General features: G+C 44.8%; 1 long non-coding RNA gene across 1 annotated transcript; it reads right to left on the reverse strand.

Moving 5' to 3' along the window:
* Positions 1-14,291: 14,291 nt before the first annotated feature.
* Positions 14,292-16,743, reverse strand: LOC119377732 (uncharacterized). The gene is made up of 3 exons (XR_005180857.2): positions 16,228-16,743; positions 16,006-16,147; positions 14,292-15,634 (listed from the first exon to the last, which is right to left on the reverse strand). It is a non-coding gene; the product is annotated as an uncharacterized LOC119377732 (long non-coding RNA).
* Positions 16,744-23,469: the final 6,726 nt, after the last annotated feature.

Consider the following 23,469-nt stretch of genomic DNA (forward strand, 5'->3'; position numbering starts at 1 on the left):
TCGTTAATTTTGCCTACCCTAGATTCTTTAGCATATCTAGATTTACTTCATTAAGTGAGACAAAATCAGCTGTTCAACCGCCCCTGCTTTTGGCATTTACAGGTGTTCGACAATTCGACAAAGTGTTGCTGCTGTGCTTGTGCGTTTGCCAAGTCAGCCTTCAGATTTTTGTTGTGGTGATATATGCCTGCTCGATGGAGACACCTTGTACTTATTGTGCCTTTTGCGTGCAGGTTCTTGGACCAAGTCATCAATTCCATTGCTCTTCCTATGCCAAGTGGCCAGCATATTGGTTGGAATTGCTACAATAAAGGTTATGATCGACAACATTTGTTGAAATTTTGCATTTACTTTTGGAAGCGCAGTATAACACATTCCATGCAGCATTACTTATGAAAATGAGTCGACTTAAAATGCTTATGTTGTCTGGAGCGCAATGAATTAAGCGACTGCCATGTCAGAATAAACAGCATTAACTAATTCTTTGGACAAAAGAACACCGATTTTGCTGATATGAAAAATTCTTGTACACGGGGTGTTGCTGGAGCTGTTTCGACAAGCGTACTTGTCTTCGTGGCTGCAACTTGGAGACAAGTCGGCTTGTCGAAATGTTGGCTCCAGTGACAGCCTAGTCAAAGCGTTGTACCACGGCAGCATTTCACAATCAAAAGTTTTAGCTGTTCACTGTTAGCCTGTTACACCTCGGTGGCGCAAGCTGAGGCATTTGTTTTTCTTTATGCCTCCATATAACTTCTATCAAGAGTGATAACTAAAGGGATGTCTGCATAATATGGCATCGGATTAATTTCTGGAGCTTCTCTAGCCAGCAAAATTGATAATCCAAAAATGGCAGAAGTTCAGGGGAAGATGGAGGCTTGAAAAGGTGAAAAATCCTTGGACACGGAGTGTCGCTGGAGTCAGCGTTTCAACAAGCAGTCTTGTCTTTTCAAGGGTGAAAATTGCTGCTGAATGAAAGAATTCGATGCAGAAACCACTATTCGACACCTTCATTTTAGCCATATGGCGCATAAGTGTTTTAAAATACAGCAAAAATCCCCATATCTCCCGTGGAGCAAAGTTCTCTCGATTTCTTTTCATCGAAGTGAGTGGGTCGGCGGCCGTAAATGACGGGAGGCGCTCAAGGATAACTTTCGGTTTCGGTTTTTGACTGCGCGAAGCGCCACCTGCTTCCTGCAACTGGTGTCATGGAGACTTCCTGTTTAACTTTTTGAAACTCCAAGCGATTGCAACCTTTCCTTGCACTGTTGTACTTGATATTGTGGAATATATATGCGTCTGTGTACGTTATGGTTATATTAGACACCATCCGGGATATCAAGCATCGAAATCTGATGTGCGACACTTGCGCTTTGCCACTAGAAGGTAAGCAAAACACCACTGCATGCTGCACGACGTTCCTGCTGTCTGCGTAGTGAAGCAAATATGTATCGTCTTTACGGCGACCGCTGTCCTTGCATCTTGGCACGACGTAGGCGGGATCGACTCCTCCCATGTTTATCGTAGAAGAAAGTGAGCCGCGCCAATACGGACACTAGAGAACCAGACATCGTGTCTTCTCATGTGTGGGCTTTTGACGCTTTTCGTCCGATTAAAGACTGATTCCTACCTCTAGAAACTTTCTGTCGTTCTTTGTGTTTATATTCTGCCCTTTTCACCGGACTTTGAAACGAGGTCGCATTCGTTCGTCAACTGACGCAACGTGCAGAATGTTGCCTTTGCCTTGTTCGCAAAAGAAGATAGTCAATACCACGCCATCGAAGGGGCCCGTGAAGGCATAAAATCCGTCTAAAAGAAATTGACATGCTTGCTGAAGTCTGAAAGGGCTAGGTTATTTTCTGCATCGCAAGAAGCCAGTCACGTGTTTGGCGCTACAGGGGACCCTCCACGGGCTGCTGCGGCTACTATCCCAGCCTTTAAATCCGTTCCACTCCTAGCGCGAGTGCGCCGATACAGCTGTGGCAGACTGTCTACGATGCTTACATTGAATGCTGCAAGCTGCGTACATTGAAATTGTTTTATTTTTACACGTACATAAAATACGATTCGTGCATGCAGAACAAACAAGGCGTTAAATAGGGCGGCATGGCTCATCTGTTTACAATCTGTTTACAACATCACCACATTGGGAACCAATCGCACTGTTTGCATGAATGGCATTCCCCGCCAAGCGGAGGTGACCGAAGACATAGGTGTAAGTGCAGTCTTCATATATTACACTATTTAAAGCCTACTAAGTGACATGGTTTAGACAACCTGTTACCATAAGGACCTACCAACATTGTGCATTTGTACAGAGCTGTCTATGCTTTCAGCGTGCCTTTAACTTGAGGCATTTAAAATTATTTCCTTATTATCTACTCCATCTAACTTCTAGCTGCCCTTATCCGGGTGCTCTCATGGCCACTTCCGTAACTGGTATTGGGCGTAAGGCATACCACTGGAAGAGCAGACGCCACCTTTGGTGCAACGTGCTAGGCAGGCTCATGTGGTCATAGTGGCTGCTTAGTCTTGCTTTGGGAGCACCAGAGCGAGCTGAAAACAAAACTTTAGAATGCCACCTGCGCTGTAATTCTGAGTGACTGGGGAGGTTTTCCTGCTGTTGCTGTGCGCTCGACAACACTTGAAAGAAATCACTACATTATGTAGCCACTGTCTTTGGAGGAGTTTTGTATGGTAGGCCAGTGCTCAATGCAGGGCGTACGCTATGGAGCCTGCTGCCAGCTTTCACATGTGTCCACAGGGTAAGAAGGTGCATGAATCTGCGAATGCAGAACTTAGAAACTGTAAACAGCTACTGGCTAGCACTTCCACAAGGAAGATTTCTGCTTTGACGTGGGGCTGCGATGTTCGGTGAGTAGCAGGAAGCACTCACCGAGACTCGCCTGTGAACGCTGCCCAGCTAATGATGCTTTTCTTCCTCAAGGTGGCCCATATGTTTCTTACCTCCATATCACCCCCAAAATTAGGTTGATGCACTCAAGCTAATTTCAGTTAAGTTGACCTGTCCCAAATCCATTTGTTTTCTACAAAGCCATATGTATTCTTGTTGGAAAAGTGTCACACCTTTTGCGTTATAGACACAATATTGGCACCGAAATTGCTGGAAAACTTGCCATAGACTTTTGCACATTAAAAATTTCTATTGCAGTCTCTACACCTTGTTTTTACCCTGCTTTGTAGCTGCAAGCTCGTTGCTGCAGTAACTTCTCAGTTTCTGCGATTTCTAGCCCATTCTTTGTCTGCCGGCGTTGTTTGGAGAACTAGTCCAGTGAACGTTGCTATGTGATATTTGTCCACCTCCACGTTGCACAATACCACATGTTTTGCCTCGTAGACTGCTTCTGCTTCTAACAGCAGTTGCGTAGTCTGCTGTCTTAAGCTTTGGCATATGAAAGCTGATGCTATAGGAGGTAATCACATGATGTCATGAGCAAGGAACACTAGGGCGGCAGCTGCCATAGCCGTGGTCGTCCACGTGGTCCTCATTCTAGGACTACAACCAAGGTTGTTGGCCGTGCGTATTGTTTCAATATTTTTTCTCGTGACATCAGACTTGTACGCCTGGTCGCTGTACGACTACGGCTACAATGACCAGATGTAGGCACTTGCTAGCGCCGCCTGGCAGGCCGAGCTCAATGCGCTCGGTGCAGGCTCAGTGTGCTTAGTGCAGGCCTCCTGTAGATATAATGGAAAGGGAGCAATAGGAATCATTTTAAAAAAGAAGGCTCTTGTTTGTTTTAGTGCCATCCGAAGAATGTTTTGAATTATGAAAAAGCAGCAGCTGGAAATTGCTCACTGACGAGACTGATAACTGTACATACGACACCACTTGATTAATAATAATTATAAGAAAAAAAAGGCTCTTCCCGACAGCACACACAAGTCACCATAGATGTCAATTTGCCTAAAGTTTAAATTATCTTTGAAAAGCCTTGACAACATCCACGCACTGACAGTTTATTGTGTATGCAGTTAATATGCTGCGTACTTGCAATCGCCAACTTGATGCTTCATCCTTGTATCTGCCATTTACTTAGTTTCAACATTAGCTTGAACAAAATGTCATATGTGGGTCATTTTCTCGAGGGATTTGACAGCAGGACTCGAGAGATCTCCATAATGACTGAAATCTGGACCTTGATTCTGAAATATACAGTTTTTGTTCCATGGTTATGTTTCACCGCACTGCAACCTCACATGGGGGTGCCACATGAAAAAAATGCTTAAAACCAGTCGCGTCTCTGTAGCTCATAAACATACTTATTAGAGTCTTTTAGCAAGTTACGGAAATATAGTACGCAAATACGGTAAGGCTGTATGGTAGCGCTCCTCCTTTCCCGCTCGTTGTGCTTTTGCCGGTGAAGGCAACCCAACACCACAAAAGCTTTCTCAAGTTACTGTGCGGTTGTCACGCATCATTGTTGCCTGTCAGCCTACACATTGTTAACGAGGAACCTGTCGTTTGAGGATGCACAGTTTCCTGAACTGTCACCTGAACTGGGAGCGGCTTAAGCACAACGAGCAGGAAAGGAGGAGCGCTACCCTACTGCCTTACCGTATTTGTGTACCATATTTCCGTAGCTTGCTAAAAGACTATTAAGAAAAAAAAGTGCGGGACAAAGACAGTCATTTGTGGGTATGCCGCTACGAAAGGTCCAGCCCGCGTGTTTGAGACCCCTGGTCTATATCATCTCAGGAACATGGAAAATAGACACTGGAAGTTTTATAAGACATCTTGTGTGGGTTGGACAAGAGAAAGACATACCAATTATAGTTGGTGATTTTACTGTAGCAAATGTGCTGCAATGACCACCATGCTGCAGCCACACCGTGTAGATCGTGAATAAATGTTTTAATCAACGGTTGTCTAACAACAGTTGGCGTGGCAGTGTTGACTGTCCGTTTTATAACAATGTAATAAAATTTACATATGTACTCCTACGGCTCAGCAAGCTAGAGTTTAGCCAGTATTTTTGTATACAATTTGTGTACACACCATTTCTGCAATGCCTGCACGACTGGTGAGGTTTCAACTGACTAAAATGCTTTCTCATGATTTGTGAAGGTTATATATAGGGGTTGGTTATATTCCATGCATTTATCCATAACATCAACAGTGCTAATAAGGTCTATTGTTGAGTAGCCTGTATGAAATCCTGCTTACTCATTTGGTTGATTGGATTCTAAGGTGGTCCTAATTCTATTAGCTATTACTTTTGCAAATACCTTGTTAGCAGTTATGAGTAAGCTGATCGGCTTCTAATTTTTCAATTTCTTGATGCCCCTTTTCATTCGAACATTTATTTTGCAAAGCATGATTACAACAAAAAGGGATATACAGAAAAGGGTCCCTTGGTTATGAGACCATACCATGAGCACATGATTATTGGATACAAATTACAAATAGGTACATAAGTTAACTGTACCAAAAACAAAAAAATACATTAATACAAGACATTGATAAACAAAGCTTATAAAGTACATAAAACTGTATAGTAATGTCATACATAATTAATTAGGGCAATACTCACATTCTTCAAAGATTTCAGCACGCTCACAGTAAAGAGGCATTGCATATACAAACTGGCCAGTTTTTCAAGAACAGTGTGCCCCCGTCTTTAAACAGATCTGCTGTTACCTGGCGTGTTATCGCAGAGCAATGCTATTACTTTTTTTAATGCTTTTCCTCGCCATAGCCGTCTGGCACAGCTGAAAAATTCCTGGGCTGCATTTTTTTTACCAGTGGCAGATGGCTGCAAAGGGCACAAGAAAACTAATAGCATCACTGTACAGCAACACCCCTTATCATAACCAGCTGCTTTGCCCCACTGCATTCCCTCTAAGGCTTTCTTTCCTTCATGCTAAAGCTGCTTTAGACACACAAAAAAAAAGAAGACGCACACCACAAGAGAAGATGACTGGACATGGCGCCACTCACAGCTGCTTTAATTCCCAGAAAGCACACACACATATGTACCATCAATTCGCGCCTGCGCAACAAACATCCATTTGAACATCAGGGGTAATACAATAACACACGCTCAATAAACTGTTTCTCAGTCTTATATAAAACTACTTATGTATCACTAACACACAAACTTTCTTGCTTTCTTATGTAAAAAGCTTCCAATAATTGTCTTGCTTTTGTGTCTTTGCTCCTGGCAGAATCTTCTCTAGGGGTGTTTTTTTTTTTTTGTGCATGAAGCGGTTTTAAGATGAACAGATACCAATTCTTCTGACAAGAAGTTTTCGTTCCTTCACCTGCCATTGCTGGTGAGATTCGTCTGGACTACTACTACTACTATTATTACTACCATTGTTGTCCTGGCTGATCTCTGTAGAAAATCATTGCTGCTTTGACTACCTTATACATATTGGTAGTGAAACTGCCTTGCCTTTCTCTTAGTGCATACACCTGGTTTTTGCCTGTGCCCAATTTTCTCTTCACTGCTTTTAGGCTTCTTCTGTTCTTTAGAAAAGCATGTTCAATTCTCTCCATATTGCACCTTCTTATGTTGGCTACCTTACTCTTGTTTACTCTCTACTGGGTTGGAGGCTTTGGTGTTTCTTCAAGTGGCAGTAAACAACCTTGCGGTCCAAAATTTCTGATGGAGAGATGCGCACTTGTACGATGTGAACATGTTGCTGCAAGAATTTTGCGAATAAGCGCTGTAATAAGGAAGGCTCTCTACGTGAAAGTGCCCGTTAGGCTTTGGACATTGCTATTGCAGATCGCATATATCGATGCAACGAGAATCCCAATATCTTCCTTGTTGTACATCTCTAAAATATCTTTGAACATAGCCATTTCCATCTTGAAGTGGTACATCCTTTGGTCATCTTGCTGTGTTGCTTCTGAAATGCCAACAACAGTTACAATGTGGAAAGCTCACTTTTGTTGTTTACTTGAAGACATCATTTAAAGTGCATATCCTGACTCACTTAACTTTGTATTGACCTAGCACATGTACTGAAACAAGTGCACAAGGTGCCCAAGAAGAAATAAGGACCCACAAGATTAGCAACATTTCAGTCTGTAACCAGAACAAGCATTCCAAGACATTCCCCAGGGCTGTGGAATAAAACCATGTTTAGAATAACAGAGAGCTGAGCTAGTTGGTAAGTATTCATTCTAAAGGCGTGCAAAGACAGGGCGGCCACTATCGCGGAATGTTTAAAGAAGTCCGTTATGCTAAGTCCGAGCATGGTTGCAGAAAGCAATGAGAAAAAAACATGTCGTAGGTATTCCTTACATTCATTGCATGTCTCACAGGCTAAAGAAAGTGGGAAGTAGATACAGCGTTAATGCTGTCTTTACGGCTGCCAATTATCTAGGTAAGATTTGTGCACTGTGCAGAGAAAGAATGAGCGAGTAATAGAAGACACGATGCGGAATAACATTTGTTTCATAAAACATGCCAACAAATTCACTGATTGCTGTACAGGTGTGGTTTAAAAGGTTCCCTTTAGCTACAGCTGCTTCTACATTGGACAGATGAGCCACTGTGTTAACCAGAGATTATTGGAACATAAAATACTGTTAAGCGGAGGCTCACCTTCTAATCTATCTTTACATTGTCGAGAGTGTAAGTCCACGCCAAAATTCGATAAATACGCAGTTTTTTACAGGCATATGAACGAACAAACTCATCTAATAATCAAGGCATGGCATATCGATAATAGTGCGCATGCACACGCACTATTAGCTCATGCGCATGCATGAGCTAACCGTCTATTAACTTGCATAAAGAATAAATCAACTGCCTTATCTTTCACGTATACCCCCACACGTGCCGGATTGATAAGTTCATCTATTGCATCAGCATGCGCAGATAAGTTTTCATGTCTTCTTTTTTTCCCGACATTGTGTGCCTTTGCAGTTGATAGTTGGCGTTTGTGGTGTCTTGACTTCTTTCTTGTGTCAAAACCATGTTGTGCATCAACCTTGGTAACAGCAGCATGCTAGAACACACAGTGTATGTTAAAGTGTTCCTGAAACACTTTTCCAAGTAATCATATAATAGCTTATCAGTTTATTGCCTCATGAATCTATTGCCGCAAAATTTTTTCAAACCAGTAAAGAATGGGAATGAACGGAGTTACAGATGACACGGTACTAAAAAGAAGTTAGCCACCTCGAGGTGCAATGACAATAATGACATCTGTGCAGGCTAGATGAGTCTTTCAATGATGTACCAGTATAGGGCACAGGCTGTGATACAACCTAAGTGTCACTGCTGCAGGTAGTGGTACCACTAGGATTTGCTTGTTTCAGGATAAGTTGTATACTGCTGTAAAAGTGGCCAGCTTGTTTTACTGCTTTCATGTTAGCAAGCCTGAAAACATCACTGCAGATCATTGTGTACACTTACAAAGTACCACCCAAGCAGTAAAGATTGCATAGGACTGCCAGACACTCCACTCTGATTACTGGAGTAAATTATTTCTTCTGGCAACAATCACGAAGAAGTAACCTAAGTTTGAAGACCTTTATCATATTAGTACATTTTCTAGTAACAGGTCGGTTTCGCCAAAAAAAAAAAGCTACTGTAAGGTGCATGAATACTGCAAAGTTTCGATACTGATAAAAGTAACAAGCAAGAAAATCTTAGTCGAAGATCTATAGGGTATAAAGCATGACCGCTCAAGATTGCCCTGTATACAAAGATTGTGATAACCGCCAGCCACATGTGCCCAAATGCACAGCCATCCAATAAAGTATTGCAACACTTATTTAAATATGCAGATGCCTCAGCTCAATGTGAAAATATAGCCATTTCCTGGTAACGATACAGCTGTATATTTTATGCATGTTATAGTGCAGCCACACCATGCACATTTAGAATTCTGAAATGTAGAGTGTGTATACAACCATACAATGTATTGAATTGTACTGTATGCCCCCTCACCCTATGCCTCTTACGGGGCCTGTGAGGTATTCTCAAATAAATATATAATCAGACGCCTTCTAAAGTTGAAAATCGCACACAGAAAAAGAAAGTAGTGGAAAGACAGATGTAGAATTTCAATAAATGTAATTTTTCACTTTTTTGTGTTTACTAATGTGGGCCGATTCTATGATTTTTTTTAATGTTGCATGAAGCTTTAAAGGATACTCTGCTCGTGAAAAAATTGTTATAAGAGGTCATGAACCACCCGTCAGGCTTGGTGAAAAAATGTAGTCTTGGTGAGAAAACATAGTCAACGAGAGTTGGAAAGTTGGTAGATCATTAGAAACAACTGGTTGCAGTGTGCACTTGACACAAAAACAAAAGGCACGAACAAGCCCCGCGTCTTCTTTTGTCCTTGTGTTGAGTTCGCGCTGCAAGCAGTTGTTTCTTTGCTCAGAAACCACATCCTGTGGAAAGCAGACACCACTATGAAAAGCTCAGCCAAGCCTTGCAGTCATGCGCAACAAGGAGAGATTAGAAGTGGAGCGTGAAGTTGCCATTTTCACAGGCACCCTCTTTTCATACAGGGGGTTGTGCTCACTCTCTTCGCAGCTGTCGGCACCTGCTGTTTGACATTGAACAACACATAGCAGGCCAATATCCCACATAAATAAAGAGCGGCATTTGGATAAGATGCGTTTCTTGCCACCAAGGTGCTGCCACACGCTGGCCCTGTGCTCTATAGTAGCCACACTCGTGCACAGGAATGACAGCAGAGAGCAATCGTGTTTCATCACACATGCTCAAGCTCATGACGTGAATTCTTTCCTCTATGCCATCCCTCCATGTGTACCTTCAAGCAAGCTGAGAGAAGAGGGGAAGCACTGAAAGCGTGTGACAAATCCCTGTAACTCTATTCGTTCTTGACGAATTCAAGAAATTTTTGCGGCAATCAATTCGTGAGGCCCGATACTGAGGTCATTCGATGATTACTTGGAAAAGTGTTTGAGGAGCCCCTTAAAGAATGAAGTAGTGGAACACTGCAAATTGTAATGGTAACTGCCCGCTTTCTTACAACTGTGCAAGCTGCTTTACACCAGAATGATATGTGCTTTGAGCAAGTTTCTAAAGGAAGTGATATCAACCGTTGCAGTCAGTGTTCTTTGAAATCTGTTGCATCTAAAGGTAAACCATAGCGATTAAAGTGTGTATGTGTGCATGCTATTCACAGTTTTAATCACAGTTGTACGTGGGCTGTTTGAACCAGGTGGCGTCTTTGCTAGGACAAAACCAAGGGAAACGACAGCTGTAATAATAGTGCAGCTGGTCTACCAGAAATACAGCAACTGGGTGCTTGTGCCAGTCAAAATTTTGCAGGTAGTCAGATTCTAACGCAACAATATCTGGCAATGCAGAATTTACAGCCCCACTACACAGAGCTTGTAATGCAGAGAAGTGGCCATTTCCAGCTTTGCCTTGGCTGATGCAGCAAATTATTTTAGCATTCTACACAAACCAGACAAATGGCACATTTGTCAGCAGCGCCCAAGGTCACAGGGAATACCTAAACTTTGCACAAAGTTCCAATGTGCACTGTCCTATGTGTTGTCTTGCCTATACAAATTGATGGTAGGACTGCATTACATCAAACGTGCTGCAATTGTTATACCTGTGCCCCGAGCTGCGAAGAAGCACAGGGCTGTGAATAAGCACACTTGCAGCGAAGTGAGGTACGTAATAAAAATGGTACAATTAGCGCTAGACAGTTGCACTGAGAACCATCTAATGTATTGGACAGATGGTAGCGTCGACCATCTACACGCGAAGTGTATCATGACATATCAAATGGAACGACACGGACATGTAGAACAAAACAGTGACTCTATTACATTGAAGCCTCCCTCCAGCAAAATAGCTGCACCGATCAGAAGCTGCAGTAACAGTAACATAATTGCACCAAATCAAGTTTCGGGACTGAGGCCGTAGCGTCACGTAAATAATGAATTGTTGAATGCAGTTCCACCTCGACTACAACCGAGCTCGAGCTAAGCACTTGTACTGTGGTGTAATCATATACTCTGACTGGCCCATGCTCACACAGGGTGCAAATTCACAAAGGTAGAGTTCGAAGGCGAACGGCACACAAACACAACACACCAGGCAGAAGGCCTGGCCCGTTTAACTCATTTGCTCCGTGGCGCGGTAGAAAACACCGCAGGACAGCGAATGCAAAAACTTACTTTGGCGTGGGTTGACACCGGCGTGAAGCGCGCATGGCCTATGGCTGCCGATCAAGCTAGGGACAAGTGGAGCTAGGGGCGTTCTTGTCCTCAGTACCTAGGCCAGTGGCCGTCTTCAGGGAGAAAAAGTGCCTAAAACAGGCGTTTCAGGCTCTACCGAATGGCGGCGCTGCGGTCGCTCCCTGTAGCGGCCACGAAAACAGAGGGGCGATCGGAGATCTGCGGCCGTATAATGAACCGCTGTTCCGTGTTCCGTATTCCGTTTTCCCTGTTACGTCACGCTTGAGGCACCGCCTACGGCGGAAGCCGCGACGTTTTTCGAATTTGGCCAATAAAAAGCGCTCGTAGCCGCCCATAGCTTGTTGAGCAAGACAAGTGCGGCAGTTGGCGTTTTTTACGTAGGAATTCTGGGGAAATCCCTAGTATTTTGTAGGTATTTTCGGGGAGAAAATCTAGGGGCTTTAGTGACTTTTTGGCTGAGGGCCGCAAAGGGGCCGTATAACTCGTTTATTTCGTCCGCGAGCGTGTGACAAAAGAACAATTGTACGTAAATGAAAATAAATTTGTTTTATGAGCTTCTGGTGCTAAGGTTAATGAAGCGTATTGCAAAGTAAACGCAAAACAAACGTATTTTGAGAGTCGTAGCCACATGGGTGTTGCTTTTGCATCCAATCCAAGTCGCTTAAGGCGGCCGTTGCGAGAAAAACAGCTGATCGTCTCTGCGAGCCGTGTTTTCTGTTCTGTCACCTATAATGCTGCGAAAAGAATGTGATCGCGACTACCGGGGAGTATTTTCGTCGCAGAGGAATATCGGAAGCTGCGAAGAGCAAGGAAAACATGGAATTCTAGCCGCAAGGTGAGTAAACAATGCTGTTACCGCGTTATGTTTACTTTGCTTTGGTTCTTACAGGTAGCGAAAAAAAAAATCGTTATGAACTGGGGAAGCCTGTACTTCTATCGTCTGATATCTAGTAAGCTTCACCTTTTGATTTCGTGAACGATAGTGCGTGAGCGAGCGTAGTTACAGCGTACATGGACGTGCACATTCAGTTTCTTCCCCTGTGCATTTTACGTACATTTCTGATTAATCGAACTTGCACAGAAGAAACTTGTTGCGTAAAACATTTGTGTTAACATGCACACCACGGTGTTTCATTTGTGATGATATAACGAATAGATTTGATAAGTATAATTGTTGTAGCCTGCAAAGAACTCTATGATATATGCTGCATTGGTTTACCGCGTTGCGGCGAGAACTCTGAAAAAAAAAGGGGGAAAATTTACGGAGCCACCTCTCAGGCTGTTCCAGCAGCGGTGGGCCTGTTTTTGGTGTGTGTGTGGCTAGAAGTGCTACGAGTGTTTCGCCAAGTTCCGAGGTTTTTTTGCCACGTAAAGGAGGCTCAAGTGTGAAGACTTAACGATGCTACATTGAAGTGCTTGTACCGAGGTTAAGAAGAAGCGGAGTCAATTCAGGGTCACATTTTCATGGAACAAAAATAAGTGGAACCAACACTTCAAATCTATTTGAGGTCTTCTGGTTGGGCCCTGGTTTAAACGTATAACAAAAAACGGTTGGATTTTTTCTCCAGCTCAATGACAAATGCCTTGTCATCGCTGACTATCCGAATCAAACCGATGGAGCATTAGTTTGGTATCCTGTGTGTTCTTGCATTAAGTGGCCTGTAATACATTGTGAATTTCTCTAGCTGCAGCATCCCGAGCTGGTCGATGGAGTGAGGGGCATGCGTTCGGCTACCCAATGCATCGCAGGCACCCTCTAACATCTGGCTGCCATTGGGCCTGGAGTTCCCCAGTCTTCACTGCTGCTGTAGCGACCTTGTCGGCCATGAACATTAAGACTTTATTTCTGTTTTAACATGTCTTCATTTTTGTGTTCTTTGTTTCATGTTTCTTTACTTGCGTGTCATCTTTTTGGTGTGACAAGTGTAGTGCATAAGTGTTTTTAAATCGATACTCCACTTTCTTGTGGTAGTGTGAGCACGTCTTCACAAGTTGCTTTGACATGTGATCGTCAGCCTTCTGAAATGATGCACACAACACATATCATGTGGCGTCATTTCATGCGGTAAGCCTGTAAGCATAGCCTTTCCCTCCAGTGAAATTCACAGTGCAAGATTTTGTGGCAGCGCTTGCTCTTCATAAGTTTTTTGACATGTGCTAGTGAGCTATCTGAAATGAATTGAAGACCATGCTTGACTGTACACCAAAGACTGTAGTTTCATGATGTCACTTGAAGTTGAAATGTATATGACACAAGTGTTTTTACAAGTTGCACTAAAGGATGATATGCCTGTTTGCCACTCACAGGAGGTGCTTTTACACTGAGCAAAATAATCACACAGGCTACTATCTGTGTCCTTTTTGAAACTGCAGTTGACTTTTGCGTGGGTCACAGCTATCAATCCTTTTGCAAAGTTATGTCCTCGAAAACCAAACATATACTTTTTTTGCAAACAAATTAGGCCAGTTACATTGCAACATGCATTTTACATTTATGTAATGTTGACGCTATATCTGTAAGAAAAAACTTTGCTATTGCCTATTCAGGAAAGCATCCCGTCAATTGCACAGGCGTGTTTTGCACACTGTATACATTGGTTTGTCTTGCTGCTTCATGTAATACCATTGTTATGCAACTGTCCTTTCTTATAAACATTGACAAACCACCATCTTGTGAGGGGTACTATACTACTCTGTAATATATCTGAAATGCATAGCTGTGCACACAATTGCCCACGTACCTTGTGATTCGTATACTGTGCACATTTCATGTGTCCCTCTTTTTTTTTTTCATGTGGTATGGTGGGACGCAGCAATAAGCAGTGACAACATGTGCCGAACTTAAACCAAAATTTGAGGTGCGCAGACATTGGTTAGAGTATTGCTCCCTGCCACACGCGACGACAAAGGTGCTCCTTGAAACGCATATAACGCTTTTAGCAACGTGATATGTCATTAGTAGAAAGGCATGCTGATGTTATCTATATTTGCATTATAGTAGTCATTAATTACCCATGCAGTACGATGTCACACTGTGCTTCCTTCAGCACGATGTTTCTTGTAACTTGTGCATGTAATAAATGTCAGTAATGCTTTAAAAACATGACACTAGTTTCACAATGTACGTTTATTTACAGAAAGTATGTGCCGTCTTTGCATTGGTGTGAACACGAATAAATTCTTTTTTTTTTACAAGGTTCTGTCTTGAAGAGACTGCTTACATATTCTTTCACATTACTTCTTCATTCACAAATGAGCACACTTCTGAATGAGAAAAAGGTACTTGAAATGCCAGACGATCTGTTTCAGCATCAGTTGGCCCTTTCAAAAGGAACAGTGTGGTGGATGTGCAACAAAAGAGCACAGTGCCCGCAAGTTGTGCGTGAAGTAAAAGGCAAGCCCTGTGTTGTTATACACGAAGTGAGGAGACAAAGACTTGGTGTGCACTCCCAGTCATAGAGCAGATAACGGTCACAGTGTTCGTGATTAGAAGACTGTCAGCAGTAACAAAAACAATAACAAACCCTTGCTTTCCAGAGAATTGGCTATAGCACTCAGCTGCCTAGTACAGTGCGTTATATTGACAGTTGCTAAATGAAAAGTTCCTATCTACGGCCACATAAAAATGACCCAGTCACGTGTAGTCAAGTTCTGCGAAAGACCTGGTCATACAGCATATGATGAAACCCAGCAGCGATTTATTATTACCAGGAAATTTAACTTCGAAACGTTTTCTTCTACTTGTTAGGTAACATCTTAGCAGGTAAGAAGTCGTGCTGCTAAGCTTCATTCAGCGCATGGGTCTGTTCCTGCTGACAGCGAACACATCTCCATGAGGGTAACGTGCAGGATCACTGCTGTACTTGCATTGAGATTCACGTTAAAGAGCCACAGGTGGTCAAGATAAATTCAGTCCTCCACTGCAGTGTGGCTCACACTTGTATCATGGTTTTGGCACGGAAAACCACATCTATTATTGTTACTTCTTAGGCATATGTTTCTCACTGAAATGACACTTGCCTAGTGCTGTTGTCAGTGGTGCAGTTAGCCAAATAGCGGATTACCACTGCGGACAGCTTGTCCAGGAATACATGAGGAGCGTGATGACCTTCCTTGTCTAAGCAGTGGTTCGGGGTCATCCCTGACAACACTGCCATGCTCACTATTGGAATCATCGCTCGCTGAAATCATGAACATTTCTGTCACCTTCTGCAATGTAAAGGCAAGTGCAACACTGCACATGCTGCAGCAATGTGAGATGCACATTCTGATTCTTAATGGAGGGTACAACTGCACTGCTGAACGCAGCGGAAGCAGCTTTTCAAACGCCCAGCACAACGCTTCATTACAGACTGCATTGTAGCATGTGCGGTGTAGCACTTGCCTTGTTAACACCGTTTCTGAGAGGACAGCCTCGGAGAGGTGTCAGGAGCCATGGTCCTGGTTTGTAGCCTCTGTCACCTGCACAAATACAAGTGGTGTGTTGTAAATACTGCTTCCATGTAAGAGATCCACAAGGCTGAGCCACACAAAGAGAGCAATGATAGCATCATCTACATGATCTAATGCTATACACCTCACCAGTCTGACTTACCCGTACTACGCGAAGCATGACTACTACAAATGGGCTGTCATGACGATGTGAGTCATTTGTCGATATTATGGAGCGGATAACCGATAGCTGCAAGATGACACACGTGCAGTGAGTGACATCCTGTAAGTTGTCACAGTTACCAAGTACCTGGAGCTAATCAAACAGGGCATTAACCATAGCGCGAGCAAATGTTCAGTTAGCTCAAACTGTGAATATCCCAACTTTTTGTTCTGCTCACCTAGAAGCCAGAAGGTACGGCCGCGGCAATCCGGGCCCCTTCGATGCGCTCGCGCAGCCGCGTTGTCCGCCAGACGTGGGCGTCGTAGTCTGATCCCAGACTCAGTGGTTCACGGCAGGATTCCGATGTCTGCGTCGCAGATCTGACGAAAGCATGAACCACCGTGAGCCACATTTCGCTACGCGGACATGCGCTCGAAAGGATGGGAAGACCGATACTTACTAGCATGACGATGTGGGCATAATGTCCTTTGCGGGGATAAAATGCCGCCTTGTGATGGTCACCCTTCGGTGCAATGATGACGGCAACGCTGCGTCGCTGCCGTCCACGCATCCCATGACGCCGGCAGCCGTAGGAAACATTCAAGGCCGCCTTTTCATCCGGCGTCCACGGGAAGTGAACCCACTTGTTACGGATCCCGGCGTGCACGATTACCTCCGCCACAACATCGCACACAGTCTGCTCACCGCAGCTTGCATGTATCCTCGCTTCCAAACGAGGCTTGAAAGCTGCCACTCGCGAAAAACCGAAGGCCGCACAACACCCACAGGCTGCACCGACAGCGAAGTCGGTCGCGCCGTCGCGCGCCTTCCTCGGCCACTTCGTCGCACAACCGCCGCACCTTCCTTTCTTCGGGCGAAAGTGACGGCGAACTCTTTCATCGACTGGCATGTCGAACGCGTCGTCGGGCGCTCACGGCGCTCACGGTGCTGCCGAGCCGCCGAGCGATCGCCGCTAACAACACGAAAAAGCTCGCCGGCACCGCCATGTTTGCTATTCCGTCGAAACGGGGCCACTCGCAGATTGTTCCGCGCTTGGACGGAACCGATTCCGTATATTTTAGCATAATGAGCGCGTACTCGTCATTTTGACGTCACCAAAATTTGGGCTTCCGACACGTCACTTGAGTGACAGCTGAAACGACCAATCACGGGGCGCTAATGGCGGCCAAAACGGAATACGGAACACGGAACAGCGGTTCATTATCATAGAGTTAATATACTGACTCTAGAGGAAAAGCTCCCCATAGGGCCCATGCATTGAAACCTATAACCGCATGGGTTCCGCCATGATGGAACAAAACGATCGTTGCCAGCGTTGCCAGACCCTGAGACGCTCGCTATATTTGACGGTAGTAATCAGTTTTAATCTACCAACCTAAGCCAGCTACGCGCTACGCGTGTTCAGAGAACATCAGCTGCGTTTTGATGCGTGAAGCCGTGTGTTAGTGTACGGTTGTCTGTGCAGCTGGTCCGATTGATAACAGCTAAAATTTCCACCTGTTTGTGCATGGTTTTTACTAGGCACTCCCTACCAAAGTTTCTCCGTTCGCTGGCACAAAGGTCACTCGACAGATTCGCAGCTCGAAGCAAAGTCCTTAGGCCGTGGTCGCGCGCTGATTCGACTTGCAATGGCGAGACACCTGTATCCACGTTCTTTTTCAGCTGATTGCTGCCGTACTTCAGCGCAGAGAGCCGCAAAGCAGAAAAATGTCGATTGCAGCATGCAGCGGCGAATGTGAGTGAGACATCTCCCGAAAGCTTCAATCGAAACTAAAGTTACACGGCCCACGAAGCTTTATCGCCGTTAAAAAAGTTATAAATAAAATCGGTTGCGACTAGTTCGTACATAACTTTCCAGGGCTTGTCTCATCTCTTCTTTGCCGCCCGTCCTGGTTTGCACTGATGCACTGAAGTTTCCAGCTCGAAAAAAAAAAGGGCTGTCACATGAAGTCGAGTGGTATGCGGCGACAGAAAACGCACACAACGGGACACTATGACAACTACGAGATACACGTAGCGAAGTTTCAGGGGCTTTAACACGACGCGCAAACCGGCGCAATCGGCCGCAAGCACACACTCGCGTACTCGCGAGTGTTGATATGGTGGTGCCATCTAGTAAAGCAGCCTGCAAACGCTCCTTTCCGCGCGCAGTAAATTGCATAAATAGCCGTCGTATTCTTTCGTAGAAGTATTCAAAATAAACACAAAACAATATCCGCAAGTTTTTTAATTGTGCAGATGCTTCTTTAGGATTGATATGTGATGGCAAGAATGACAACGTTCCAAGATGTCAGCGTTCTTGTGGTTATAGGTCTCGCGGCCCAGCTTTTCCTCTAGAGTCAGTATATTAGCTCGTTCTGCGGTGCCTACGTCACAGAAGTGAGAGGAGGCGCAGCTCTCCCGCCTAGAACCGCCGAGAGGAAGAGAACAGCTAATCGTCAAGCGGACAGCTTTCCGGAAGTAGACGCGCATCCTGTGACGTCGGCACAGGGACCGTGAAGCGTTTCTCGCCTTTTAATAAATATAATTACTTTACAGAAAATTATTGTTTTTGCTTCTCAAGCTCAAACACTCTTTCAAACAGCAACAGCTTTGAGTGATGATATTTAATAATGTTAGTTTTTTTTGACGTCGTCGCTAGATGGTGTCGCGCACGCGAAAAAAAAAAAAAGAGAAAAGTAGCGGCTGACGTAGTTTCAAAATGTCGTCCGATCGCAACGTCTGCGTTGGTTCTCGGGTGTCGGATCGTCAAAAGGAGCTTCTGCTGGCTTTTGTGAAAGAGCACCCACAGATCGCGAGGCTGTCGTGCCCGCTGGAGCCGTCGTTCACGAGGGAGGACCGGGACGACATGTGGCAGGAGCTAGTAGCGCTTTTGAACGAAGAAGTCCCTGCGCGTAACACCAGGGCCCAGTGGCAGGCCCGATGGAGGAATGAGCGCTACTATTCGCAGCAGGGTCTTGCCAAACTCCGAGGGCAGCAGAGGTGAGTGCGAGCACAATTGTATTGTGGTCGGTCATCTTACACGTCCCGCTTGTGCTTTACAGCAGCACCCGAGGCGGCCAGATTTCGGATTACCCGCGGCCGCGTCGTGCTTGACAGGGACGAGTGTGCGAGGCCCATAGTTCGGGTGGTCTGAATCGGTAAGCACTGGCTTAGAATATCATTGTTACTTGCATGCTGCGAACAAGTGGGCTCGTTTGCTTCGAGCCATTACGCGCTGTTAGTTTTTTTCAAACAATATCGAGTGGATCACCCGGCCGCCGCGTTAGCTGAGGTGCTAACACGTTGCGCCGCCCAGAACAGAATGCGAAACAGCCACATTTGCGGTGATGACGAAAGAACAGCCGCGAACTATATTTCGAAGGTCACTAGAGCACCCTACGTGTTCCAACCCATTTCTCAGACCCTCGAGTCGAGTGAGGTGCGTAGCCAGTAGGCTTGCCTCCCTCCACCCCTCTCCGAAGTCTGTGTGTCATAGCATGCCGCTGTTGAAACATTCTAAAAAACATTGCTATTGTTCACTTCCACTCCATACTTCTTATTGCACTCAGTGTGTCAATCAAGAAACTTCTTACTATAACAGGTGAGCCCTGCTCCAGCTGCTACTGGTGTGGCTGAAGAGGATGTGGCCCAGGATCTTTCCCGTGCCCCAACTCGTAAGTTTCGCTGATGTTTTTGATTAACTGTAGATGGTGTTACATGCTCACAGGTGATGCTCATGCGTGCAGGCATATGTTTGTGAAGAGATGACATCTGTGGGCATAAAGACAAAAGGCTGCACAAAAAAAATTTGGCAAACGGTTGCAGGAGCTAGTTGTATGCATAACTGTCAGATGGAATAAACAGGTGTCCTGCCTTGCAGATGTAGCAAAAAGGTAGCATTGCAAAAATGTTCAACATCTTGAAATGTTTCCCTATTTTGTCAATTGCTTCAAAAGTGAAACTGAAAATGTGCTATTGCTAAATACACTGTTCAAAAAGCAAGCTCGTTATATAACTTTTTCACATAGCCATCATACACAAATGCACATGTTTGCACCTGTGTTACACCTGCTTGCTGTATGTTTTGCATACTGCAGCAGCTAGGGTTTCGGAAGGAGATTGTGTCAGTCATCGCGTAAAGCCGGGCAAACGATTGTGTAGCCCTGAAAAGGGCTGTTTGGTTGCTTCTCATGCAGAGATGGTTAGAGGCGTGAGATGCGTTTGATGAGATGAGCGAAAATGAATTCCGGCACCGCTTTGGTCTGTCCAAACGAAGTGCGTTGGTTGTGCGGTGAACCAAGCACCATTCATGGATGCCGTTGGGTCAGTGGATCTTCAACAGAGAGGAAATTGTTGCACACACTGAAACTCTTCACGAACAGAAGCTTCCAGCGAAGAGTCGGTAGCAGGAAATTTATAGATGATAATGGCAACACATTTCTTGGTTTCCAGCTCATGCCGCAGCTGCGAGATGGGGGCAACCGGCAGGCCGAGGCGCTGGAGTTACTAGCCGCAAACACCAGGCGGCAGGGCCAGGCATCATTGGAAAGCTGCGCCAGGTTCAACTTCTCGGTGACGCGGTCCACAAATTGCAAGGCATTGGTACCCTCGCCCGGGCCCTCATTGCAGCGGAAGGCACCTGCACAGTGATTTGTAAAGACTAGTTGTACATATATGTAGATTTATTTTTGTTCACATCACGAGCTATGATACGCTGGTTTGCTTCAATGGTGCCCTGCAATTTTCTTTCAGTTAATTTTCTTTTTCTGCATATCAGAAGCACTGATGTGCTGTTTCATTGTACATAGTAAAGTGTAGATCAATGGTAAATCGTGTCCTGCGATGTCATTTCTGTTTAATCTCATCGTGCGAGGTGATGCATTCAGCAGTTTTGTAGTACATGTGCATAGCACAGTGTGGTTTCATTTATAAATCATGTTTTGCCATGTCATTTTTTAAAATCTCATTATACAAAGTCATGCATTGAGCAATTTTGTAGTATATGCACATAGTGCACTGTAGTGTATCCTTATGTTTATAGTGTATACGTGTAGAATATTGTGGCACACTGTACGTTTTCTATCGATTTTTACACATCCTAGAAAAAAAGAAAAGCGTTTGTGAAAGGTCTAGGTTGCACAACAATTTTGAAATATTGCAAGACCAAAAAATAGTTGACGAATACGTGTTCTGTTGCTTAGAAGTGTTTAGATAACAGGATTGGGTACAAACAGAAATCAATAATAGAGGAAGACATATCAGCAACCAACAACTTGCATTTTTTAGCGAGTTCAATTAATACCGGTTCGACTGTGCCTTGTTTTCATGTAATACAATGACTTTCGTGCTGCGAGACGCGTGTGTTGTTGCAGAGGAGCAGCAGGCACTTTGTAATAACTCCATTTGTATATTATAAAAGGAAGCTACTTTTATATTCTTTTCCTTGGCATTAAATTTAAAGGATATTTATTTATTTTGCTTTTTATGTGCATTGCTCGTGATACTTGTAATAAAATTTCAATTCTGACACCACCCTTGTTGTTCACTTCATTTACAAGCACGATTCTTGTTGCACTAAAGCTACCGCATCTTGCTGTCCTGATTCAAACAGCCTTTTCCGGTTACCACTTTGGCTGTGAATGGAACCATGTGCCATTCACAGTTGAGCTCTCACTTGTGCTTAGTGTGAAGCGCCGTATTTTACAACCTGGTCGAAGCATTTCATCAGCATGGCGTTGTGTGACAAGGGGGCATAGGTCGGCAAAATCACTCATGAGTCGACTCACTCAGATTCAGATCGAGCTGTGAGTCCAAGTGAGTAATACATTGGTGAGTTCGAGTCCGGGTGAAAACATTTTAGTGAGCCTGAGTCCGAGTGAATCCGCTTGAGGAAAATTTTGGCGAGTCTGAGTTTGAGTGAGCCCCAAGCGCAAAATATATTTCACGAGTGAGTCAGGGTGAGCTTCACATTTTTTGCCAACCTATTCAAGGGGGTTATTCATTGATAGGAGAACGCTGTTTCGTTGATATGTGTAGCAAACATTTGAAGTGTAGTAAAAAAAAACACGGTGACAAACACAATGAACAAAGACAAACACGCACCACGCAATGCTGCCGAGGTCGTTGCAGGCGGCGGCGTACTCTGCGCAGGTGCTCAAGCATGCAGGCCCTGTAGTTCTCGAACAGGTTCACTACACGGTTGCGCTGCTGCTGGCTCCCGTTGTGGTGGTGGTAGCTCAGCTGCTGCTGGCAGCAGTCAGCATCGTCGGTGTCGTCATCGTTTCCTTCGAGAACAGGCTCATGTGCCGCCAACGCAATGTCGTGCAGAGCTGCACAAGCAGCAATGATGCTTGAGCAGCTGTGCACAAGCTTACAGCGATGCACCACTCCACAACATTGCGCATGGCGGTGTGGGCCTTGTTGTAGTGGTTATCAGGGGTGCCACGAGCTGGTCGTCCGGGCACTGGTGTCAGGAACCACGTTTCTAATGTATAGCTGGAGTCTCCTGCACGAGGTCGGCATGACAGCTGTAGTGATAACGTCTTGAATGTGGCAAGCATTGACAGCACTTACCAAGCAAGCCGAAGTTTTGCTTCCAGGTGCTGACGGAGAGGCTCCCCCGCCATACCCACTAGTCATGACATGACCCCAGGAAACATGGACTGACATCCAGAGGTCGGCATCACATGTCTACAGAATTCAATTCAGTCAAAATTGTACCCATAAATGACCTTGGGTACAATGTTGGATATTATGTTAATGTAACTACATCTGTCTTCACTGTTACTGACTGTTGAAACATAGCTATGAACAAATCATCGACAGGGTAGGACATGTACCATAGTTCTAACACGAGGACAATGCAGTGTCAAAGGGTAGTCTGCATGTTTACTGCTTGGAACAACCCATCTTCCAGCCACCAAAGCCTTTTAACCAAATTACTGCTGTATCTTTAAGGCAATGTATCACAAAATATCTACAACACGAAAAGCTTCGACTGAAAAAGGGTTATGAAACAATGCGTATATTTAATGTATGTACATGCTCGGGCGCGTTCCGAGGGACCGAAGTAAAGTTTATTCATCCATCTATGTAATGATCCATGTAACGTCCATCACGACAATGAACAATAAGGCATACTACGGCACATTCTGGGAGCGCTAATCTCAACAAATACAAATCGAGAATCAAGCTTCGGGTACACATGGCGAACGAGCAACGGTAATATTATGCACTGTGCAGGCCGCTGAACCAAAGTGTACTCCGCGTCACATGATTTCATCGCTTATCCTAAGCGAAGTGCCTGAACGAATCCAATTCCCGTTCTGGCTAGATCGAAAATACCGCTCCCACTATACTCAGTTGCAACAGCCTCAGTAAAGCGGAAAGTTTAAGCGATTAAATGAAACAATTCGCTACGCATACAAATGCATGGATAATACTCACGATCATGGTGTTGAATGCGTAGAGTCCCTTCCTCGTGCGTCGTGTCCGCGGAGCTCAGGCCATGGGCTTCGGATTGCGATGGGTACCATCCACGCACCCGACCACAAGGGGAATCGCCCGAGCCGAGCGAAACGCCGCCTTTGTTCGCTCCTTCGCCGTCCGTGGTCTCGGGAAAGGCCACCCACCGTTTCTGCCCGCCAACGACAGTAATGGCGTGTGCACCTAGTGGATGGTTTCGCTGACGGAAGACTGC

This window comes from Rhipicephalus sanguineus, unplaced genomic scaffold (assembly GCF_013339695.2).
Source record: "Rhipicephalus sanguineus isolate Rsan-2018 unplaced genomic scaffold, BIME_Rsan_1.4 Seq5594, whole genome shotgun sequence".
NCBI lineage: Eukaryota > Metazoa > Arthropoda > Arachnida > Ixodida > Ixodidae > Rhipicephalus > Rhipicephalus sanguineus.